The sequence below is a fragment of the Lolium perenne genome, chromosome 4 (genome assembly GCF_019359855.2).
Source record: "Lolium perenne isolate Kyuss_39 chromosome 4, Kyuss_2.0, whole genome shotgun sequence".
Taxonomy (NCBI): domain Eukaryota; kingdom Viridiplantae; phylum Streptophyta; class Magnoliopsida; order Poales; family Poaceae; genus Lolium; species Lolium perenne.
Window position 1 is genome coordinate 177285994 of NC_067247.2, and position 10482 is coordinate 177296475.

Below are 10482 nucleotides of genomic sequence, written 5' to 3' on the forward strand. Positions count from 1 at the left end.
AACTTTCATTCAATTTGGGCATTTTCATTTGAGCAAGTCTGGTGCCACTTTAAAATTCGTCTTTACGGACTGTTCTGTTTTGACAGATTCTGCCTTTTATTTCGCATTGCCTCTTTTGCTATGTTGGATGGATTTCTTTGTTCCATTGACTTCCAATAGCTTTGAGCAATATCCAGAAGTGTTAAGAATGATTGTGTCACCTCTGAACATGTGAGTTTTTGATTATGCACTAACCCTCTAATGAGTTTGTTTCGAGTTTGGTGTGAAGGAAGTTTTCAAGGATCAAGAGAGGAGTATGATGCAATATGATCAAGGAGAGTTAAAGCTCTAAGCTTGGGGATGCCCGTTGGTTCACCCCTGCATATTCTAAGAAGACTCAAGCGTCTAAGCTTGGGGATGCCCAAGGCATCCCCTTCTTCATCGACAACTTATCAGGTTTCTTCTCTTGAAACTATATTTTTATTCGGTCACATCTTATGTACTTTACTTGGAGCGTCTGTTTGTTTTTGTTTTTGTTTTTGTTTGAATAAATGCTTGTGTGGGAGAGAGACACGCTCCGCTGGTTCGTATGAACACATGTGTTCTTAGCTTTTAATGTTCATGGCGAAGGTTGAAACTGCTTCGTTAATTGTTATATGGTTGGAATTGGAAAATGATACATGTAGTAATTGCTAAAATGTCTTGGGTAATGTGATACTAATTGTTGTGCTCATGTTTAAGCTCTTGCATCATATACTTTGCACCCATTAATGAAGAAATACATAGATCTTGCTAAAATTTGGTTTGCATATTTGGTCTCTCTAAAGTCTAGATAATTTCTAGTATTGAGTTTTGAACAACAAGGAAGACGGTGTAGAGTCTTATAATGTTTACAATATGTCTTTTATGTGAGTTTTGCTGCACCGGTTCATCCTTGTGTTTGTTTCAAATAACCTTGCTAGCCTAAACCTTGTATCGAGAGGGAATACTTCTCATGCATCCAAAATCCTTGAGCCAACCACTATGCCATTTGTGTCCACCATACCTACCTACTACATGGTATTTCTCCGCCATTCCAAAGTAAATTGCTTGAGTGCTACCTTTAAATTTCCATTCTTCACCTTTACAATATATAGCTCATGGGACAAATAGCTTAAAAACTATTGTGGTATTGAATATGTACTTATGCACTTTATCTCTTATTAAGTTGCTCGTTGTGCGATAACCATGTTCCTGGGGACGCCATCAACTACTCTTTGTTGAATATCATGTGAGTTGCTATGCATGTTCGTCTTGTCTGAAGTAAGAGCGATCTACCACCTTATGGTTGGAGCATGCATATTGTTAGAGAAGAACATTGGGCCGCTAACTAAAGCCATGATCCATGGTGGAAGTTTCAGTTTTGGACATATATCCTCAATCTCATATGAGAAAATTAATTGTTGCTACATGCTTATGCATAAAAGAGGAGTCCATTATCTGTTGTCTATGTTGTCCCGATATGGATGTCTAAGTTGAGAATAATCAATAGCGAGAAATCCAATGCGAGCTTTCTCCTTAGACCTTTGTACAGGCGGCATAGAGGTACCCCTTTGTGACACTTGGTTAAAACATGTGCATTGCGATAATCCCGGTAATCCAAGCTAATTAGGACAAGGTACGGGCACTATTAGTATACTATGCATGAGGCTTGCAACTTGTAGGATATAATTTACATGATACATATGCTTTATTACTACCGTTGACAAAATTGTTTCTTGTTTTCAAAATCAAAGCTCTAGCACAAATATAGCAATCGATGCTTTCCTCTTTGAAGGACCATTCTTTTACTTTTATGTTGAGTCAGTTCACCTATTTCTCTCCATCTCAAGAAGCAAACACTTGTGTGAACTGTGCATTGATTCCTACATACTTGCATATTGCATTTGTTATATTACTCTATGTTGACAACTATCCATGAGATATACTTGTTACAAGTTGAAAGCAACCGCTGAAACTTAATCTTCCATTGTGTTGCTTCAATGCTTTACTATGAATTATTGCTTTATGAGTTAACTCTTATGCAAGACTTATTGATGCTTGTCTTTAAGTGCTATTCATGAAAAGTCTTTGCTGTATGATTCACTTGTTTACTCATGTCATATACATTGTTTTGATCACTGCATTCATTACATATGTTTACAATATGATCAAGTTTATGATGGCATGTCACTCCAGAAATTATCTTTGTTTATCGTTTACCTGCTCGGGACGAGCAGAAACTAAGCTTGGGGATGCTGATACGTCTCCGACGTATCGATAATTTCTTATGTTCCATGCCACATTATTGATGATATCTACATGTTTTATGCACACTTTATGTCATATTCGTGCATTTTTCTGGAACTAACCTATTAACAAGATGCCGAAGTGCCGATTCTTGTTTCTGCTGTTTTTGGTTTCAGAAATCCTAGTAAAGAAATATTCTCGGAATTGGACGAAATCAACGCCCAGGTTCCTATTTTGCCCGGAAGCATCCAGAACACACGAGAACCGCCAGAGAGGGGGCACAGGCCCACCAAACCCTAGGCCGGCGCGGCCAAGGGGGGGCCCGCGCCGCCCTATAGTGTCGGCGCCCCTTCGACCTTCTGACGCCGCCTCTTCGCCTATATAAAGCCCCTCGACCTAAAACCTCGACACGGAAAAGCCACAGTACGAGAAACCTTCCAGAGCCGCCGCCATCGCGAAGCCAAGATCTGGGGGACAGGAGTCTCTGTTCCGGCACGCCGCCGGGATGGGGAAGTGCCCCCGGAAGGCTTCTCCATCGACACCACCGCCATCTTCATCAACACTACTGTCTCCCATGAGGAGGGAGTAGTTCTCCATCGAGGCTCGGGGCTGTACCGGTAGCTATGTGGTTCATCTCTCTCCTATGTGCTTCAATACAATAATCTCATGAGCTGCCTTACATGATTGAGATTCATATGATGATGCTTGTAATCTAGATGTCATTATGCTAGTCAAGTGGGTTTTACTTATGTGATCTCCGGAGACTCCTTGTCCCACGTGTGTAAAGGTGACAGTGTGTGCACCGTGTGGGTCTCTTAGGCTATATTTCACAGAATACTTATTCACTTTTATGAATGGCATAGTGAAGTGCTTATTTATATCTCTTTATGATTGCAATGTGTTTTGTATCACAATTTATCTATGTGCTACTCTAGTGATGTTATTAAAGTAGTTTTATTCCTCCTACACGGTGTAATGGTGACAGTGTGTGCATCCGTGTTAGTACTTGGTTTATGCTATGATTGTGATCTCCTGTAGATTACAAAGTTAACTATTGCTATGATAGTATTGATGTGATCTATTCCTCCTACATAGCGTGAAGGTGACAGTGTGCATGCTATGTTAGTACTTGGTTTAGTCGTATTGGTCTTTCATGCACTCTAAGGTTATTTAAATATGAACATTGAATTGTGGAGCTTGTTAACTCCGGCATTGAGGGTTCGTGTAATCCTACGCAATGGTGTTCATCATCCAACAAGAGTGTAGAGTATGCATTTATCTATTCTGTTATGTGATCAATGTTGAGAGTGTCCACTAGTGAAAGTATGATCCCTAGGCCTTGTTCCTAAATACTGCTATCGCTGCTTGTTTATCGTTTTTACCGTGTTACTACTGCTGCGTTACTACCGCTTGTTTATCGTCCCGGGCAAAGCACTTTTCTGGTGCCGTTGCTACTGCTTATTCATACCACCTGTATTTCACTATCTCTTCGCTGAACTAGTGCACCTATTAGGTGTGTTGGGGACACAAGAGACTTCTTGCTTTGTGGTTGCAGGGTTGCATGAGAGGGATATCTTTGACCTCTTCCTCCCTGAGTTCGATAAACCTTGGGTGATCCACTTAAGGGAAAACTTGCTGCTGTTCTACAAACCTCTGCTCTTGGAGGCCCAACACTGTCTACAGGAAAAGGAGGGGGCGTAGACATCACCCCACACGACGCAGCCCCACACGTCAGCACCGAACGGTCAACTAAATGGGAAACCTCCCGTCTGAGCTCCTTCTGCGGGTTACAAATAAGGGCTTGGGGAAAACTGAGGAAAAACATAAGAGCAACTCCAATAGTTGGCTATAAGAATGTACAGTACTACTTTTTCAATGGATGGCCCACCTTTCATTCACACACCTTGCCTAGGAGCACGTGCTAGAGCTAGCTCTTGCATAAGAGCCCACTCACATTCTCTCTCCTCTTCTCTCTCCTCCAACTAGACATAAATATATTATTTTAATCCTTGCATCCAGCTGACTAGACCTTATTGTACTTGCTCTAAGGCAATCTTATTGACTAATATAGCTGCTTAATTAATAAAAGGATTAGCTACAACATGCTCAGTTTGCCCATTTATTAAGGTATAAGACTGGCGAGTTTGCAAAACAAGTTCCAATAAAGGAAGAGGAAAGAAGAGGACATTGTGGGCAAGATTGAACACCTTTTTTATGTGTTAAGCTGAGGCCTCGTTTAGCTGAGGATTTCGACTTAGTCCTAATAGCTCAACACACCCACAAATAAATCTCATTGCGTGCACCACCGTCAGCAAAAATAACAAAATTAGCATGCAAGATTAAGAACAAAGTGAATTTAAGTAACTTGGTTAGCTTTTCAAGCAATATATTCAGAGAAAGAGCACACATGTTCAGCTCGAAATAATTGTCAAAGAAGAACAATAAATCTAAGGCACCCCACTTCATCGGCAGAAGGGCGCGACAACGCATGGATTCATACCTTGAGTCGACGCTGGCTCGTAGAAGGGCGGCCGCGCCTCGAGGATGCCGGCGACGTCTCCACCTTGGTCTCACATGTGACTTCTTCTCGGCAGGTGATGTCTACGCCCCCTCCTTTTCCTGTAGACAGTGTTGGGCCTCCAAAAGCAGAGGTTTGTAGAACAGCAGCAAGTTTCCCTTAAGTGGATCACCCAAGGTTTATCGAACTCAGGGAGGAAGAGGTCAAAGATATCCCTCTCATGCAACCCTGCAACCACAAAGCAAGAAGTCTCTTGTGTCCCCAACACACCTAATAGGTGCACTAGTTCGGCGAAGAGATAGTGAAATACAGGTGGTATGAATATATATGAGCAAAGGCAACGGCACTTTAAAAGTGCTTTGCCCAGGACAAGAAACAAGCGTAGTAACGCAGCAGTAGTAACGCAAAGAAAACAAGAAACAAGCAGCGATAGCAGTATTTAGGAACAAGGCCTAGGGATCATACTTTCACTAGTGGACACTCTCAACTTTGATCACATAACAGAATAGATAAATGCATACTCTACACTCTCTTGTTGGATGATGAACACATTGCGTAGGATTACACGAACCCTCAATGCCGGAGTTAACAAGCTCCACAATTCAATGTTCATATTTAAATAACCTTAGAGTGCATGAAAGATCAACACGACTAAACCAAGTACTAATGTAGCATGCACACTGTCACCTTCACGCTACGAAAGGAGGAATAGATCACATCAATACTATCATAGCAATAGTTAACTTCATAATCTACAAGAGATCATAATCATAGCCTACGCCAAGTACTAACACGGATGCACACACTGTCACCATTACACCGTGCAGGAGGAATAAAACTACTTTAATAACATCACTAGAGTAGCACATAGATAAATTGTGATACAAAACACATTGCAATCATAAAGAGATATAAATAAGCACTTCACTATGCTCTTCATAACAGTGAATAAGTATTCTGTGAAATATAGCCTAAGGGACCCACACGGTGCACACACTGTCACCTTTACACACGTGGGACAAGGAGTCTCCGGAGATCACATAAGTAAAATTCACTTGACTAGCATAACGACATCTAGATTACAAGCATCATCATATGAATCTCAATCATGTAAGGCAGCTCATGAGATTATTGTATTGAAGTACATAGGAGAGAGATGAACCACATAGCTACCGGTACAGCCCCGAGCCTCGATGGAGAACTACTCCCTCCTCATGGCAGACAGCAGCGTTGGTGGAGATGGCGGTGGTGTCGATGGAGGAGCCTTCCGGGGGCACTTCCCCGTCCCGGCGGCGTGCCGGAACAGAGAGTCCTATCCCCCAGATCTTGGCTTCGCAATGGAGGCGGCTCTGGAAGGTTGCTCGTACTGTGGCTTTTCCGTCTCGAGGTTTTAGGTCCAGGGGATTTATATAGGCGAAGAGGCGGCGTCAGAAGGTCGAAGGGGCGCCGACACTATAGGGGGGCGCGGGCCCCCCCTTGGCCGCGCCGGCCTAGGGTTTTGTGGGCCTGTGCCCCCTCTCTGGCGGTTCTCGTGTGTTCTGGATGCTTCCGGGCAAAATAGGAACCTGGGCGTTGATTTCGTCCAATTCCGAGAATATTTCGTTACTAGGATTTCTGAAATCAAAAACAGCAGAAAACAGCAACTGGCACTTCGGCATCTTGTTAATAGGTTAGTTCCAGAAAATGCACGAATATGACATAAAGTGTGCATAAAACATGTAGATATCACCAATAATGTGGCATGGAACATAAGAAATTATCGATACGTCGGAGACGTATCAGCATCCCCAAGCTTAGTTCCTGCTCGTCCCGAGCAGGTAAACGATAAACAAAGATAATTTCTGGAGTGACATGCCATCATAACCTTGATCATACTATTTGTAAAGCATATGTAGTGAATGCAGCAATCCAAGACAATGGTAATGACATGAGTAAACAAATGAATCATAAAGCAAAGACTTTTCATGAATAGTACTTTCAAGACAAGCATCATTAAGTCTTGCATAAGAGTTAACTCATAAAGCAATAATTCAAAGTAAAAGGTATTGAAGCAACATAAAGGAAGATTAAGTTTCAGCGGTTGCTTTCAACTTATAACATGTATATCTCATGGATAATTGTCAACATAGAGTAATATAACAAGTGCAATATGCAAGTATGTAGGAATCAATGCACAGTTCACACAAGTGTTTGCTTCTTGAGGTGGAAAGAGGTAGGTAAACTGACTCAACATAAAGTAAAAGAATGGTCCTTCAAAGAGGAAAGCATCGATTGCTATATTTGTGCTAGAGCTTTTATTTTGAAAACATAAAGAGAGCATAAAAATAAAGTTTTGAGAGGTGTATGTTGTTGTCAACGAATGGTAGCGGGTACTCTAACCCCCTTGCCAGACAAACCTTCAAAGAGCGGCTCCCATTTTATTTTATTTTTGGGTGGCACTCCTTCCAACCTTTCTTTCACAAACCATGCCTAACCGAATCCTCGGGTGCCTGCCAACAATCTCATACCATGAAGGAGTGCCTTTTTATTTTAGTTTTATTATGATGACACTCCTCCCAACCTTTGCTTACACAAGCCATGGCTAACCGAATCCTTCGGGTGCCGTCCAACAATCACATACCATGGAGGAGTGTCTATTTTTTTGTTAATTAATTTGGGACTGGGAATCCCATTGCCAGCTCTTTTTGCAAAATTATTGGATAAGCGGATGAAGCCACTAGTCCATTGGTGAAAGTTGCCCAACAAGATTGAAAGATAAACACCACATACTTCCTCATGAGCTATAAAACATTGACACAAATCAGAGGTGATAAATTTTTAATTGTTTAAAGGTAGCACTCAAGCAATTTACTTTGCAATGGCGGAGAAATACCATGTAGTAGGTAGGTATGGTGGACACAAATGGCATAGTGGTTGGCTCAAGTATTTTGGATGCATGAGAAGTATTCCCTCTCGATACAAGGCTTAGGCTAGCAAGTTTATTTGAAACAAACACAAGGATGAACCGGTGCAGCAAAACTCACATAAAAGACATATTACAAGCATTATAAGACTATACATCGTCTTCCTTGTTGTTCAAACACCATACTAGAAATTATCTAGACCTTAGAGAGACCAATTATGCAAACCAAATTTTAGCATGCTCTATGTATTTCTTCATTAATAGGTGCAAAGTATATGATGCAAGAGCTTAAACATGAGCACAACAATTGCCAAGTATCAAATTATTCAAGACATTTTATCAATTACTACATGTAGCATTTCCCGTTTCCAACCATATAACAATTTAACGAAGCAGTTTCAACCTTCGCCATGAAAATTAAAAGCTAAGAACACATGTGTTCATATGCAACAGCGGAGCGTGTCTCTCTCCCACACAAGCATGATGTAATCCAATTTATTCAAACACAAACAAAAATAAAAGCATACAGACGCTCCAAGTAAAGCACATAAGATGTGACCGAATAAAAATATAGTTTCAAGAGAAGGAACCTGATAATTTGTCGATGAAGAAGGGGATGCCTTGGGCATCCCCAAGCTTAGACGCTTGAGTCTTCTTGATATATGCAGGGGTGAACCACCGGGGCATCCCCAAGCTTAGAGCTTTCACTCTTCTTGATCATAGTATATCATCCTCCTCTCTTGACCCTTGAAAACTTCCTTCACACCAAACTTCTCATAAACTTCATTAGAGGGGTTAGTACATAATCAAAAACTCACATGTTAAGAGGTGACACAATCATTCTTAACACTTCTGGACATTGCTCAAAGCTACTGGAAGGTAATGGAACAAAGAAATCCACACAACACAGCGAAAGAAGCCATGCGAAATAAAAGGCAGAATCTGTCAAAACAGAACAGTCCGTAAAGACGAATTTTTAATAAATAATTCCGTTGCTCAGATCAGAAAACTCAAAACTAATGAAAGTTGCGTACATATCTGAGGAACACGCACGTAAAATGGCATATTTTTCTGAGTTACCTACAGAGAAAACAGCCCAGATTCGTGACAGATAGAAATCTGTTTCTGCGCAGAAATCCAAATCTAGTATCAACCTTCGATTAGAGGCTTCACTTGGCACAACAAAACACAAAACTAAGATAAGGAGAGGTTGCTACAGTAGTAAACAACTTCCAAGACACAAATATAAAACAAAGTACTGTAGCAAAATAACACATGGGTTATCTCCCAAGAAGTTCTTTCTTTATAGCCATTAAGATGGGCTCAGCAGTTTTAATGATGCACTCATAAGAACTAGTAGTTGAAGCGAAAGAGAGCATCCAGAGGCAAATTCAAAACACATTTAAGTCTAACATGCTTCCTATGCATAGGAATCTTGTAAATAAACAAGTTCATGAAGAGCAAAGTAACAAGCATAGGAAGATAAAACAAGTATAGCTTCAAAAATTTCAGCACATAGAGAGGTGTTTTAGTAACATGAAAATTTTTACAACCATATTTTCCTCTCTCATAATAACATCCAGTGGCATCATGAGAAAACTTAACAATATAACTATCACATAAAGCATTCTTATCATGAGTCTCATGCATAAAATTATTACTCTCCACATAAGCATAATCACTTTTATTAGTACTAGTGGGAGCAAATTCAACAAAGTAGCTATCATTATTATTCTCATCATCAAATATAGGAGGCATATTGTAATCATAATCAAATTCATCCTCCATAACAGGTGGTAACAAAAGACTACTATCATTATAATCATCATAAATAGGAGGCAAAGTATCATCAAAGTAAATTTTCTCCTCAATTCTTGGGGGACTAAAAAGATCAAGCTCATCAAAACCAGCTTCCCCAAGCTTAGAATTTTCCATAGCATTAGCAACAATAGTGTTCAAAGCATTCATATTAATAACATTCCCATTAGTATGCATATAAAGTTCCATGGGTTTTTTAATTCTCTCTTCAAACACATCATGTCCTAATTCAAGATAAAGTTCATAAAGATCTCTCATATTTTTGTTGTTTTCCATTATGCCTAACTAGTGTAAACAAGAAACAAAAAGTTGCAATTGCAGGATCTAAAGGAAATAGCTTCGAGCACAAACACAATGGCGCCAGAAAAGTACTACCTGGAACCAAAGTATGAGTGCCTTTTACCTTTCCTCCCCGGCAACGGCGCCAGAAAATAGCTTGATGTCTACGCCCCCTCCTTTTCCTGTAGATAGTGTTGGGCCTCCAAGAGCAGAGGTTTGTAGAATAGCAGCAAGTTTCCCTTAAGTGGATCACCCAAGGTTTATCGAACTCAGGGAGGAAGAGGTCAAAGATATCCCTCTCATGCAACCCTGCAACCACAAAGCAAGAAGTCTCTTGTGTCCCCAACACACCTAATAGGTGCACTAGTTCGGCGAAGAGATAGTGAAATACAGGTGGTATGAATATATATGAGCAGTGGCAACGACACCTGAAAAGTGCTTTGCCCAGGACAGTAAACAAGCAGTAGTAACGCAGCAGTAGTAACGCAGTAAAACAGTAAACAAGCAGCGATAGCAGTATTTAGGAACAAGGCCTAGGGATCATACTTTCACTAGTGGACACTCTCAACTTTGATCACATAACAGAAAAGATAAATGCATACTCTACACTCTCTTGTTGGATGATGAACACATTGCGTAGGATTACACGAACCCTCAATGCCGGAGTTAACAAGCTCCACAATTCAATGTTCATATTTAAATAACCTTAGAGTGCATG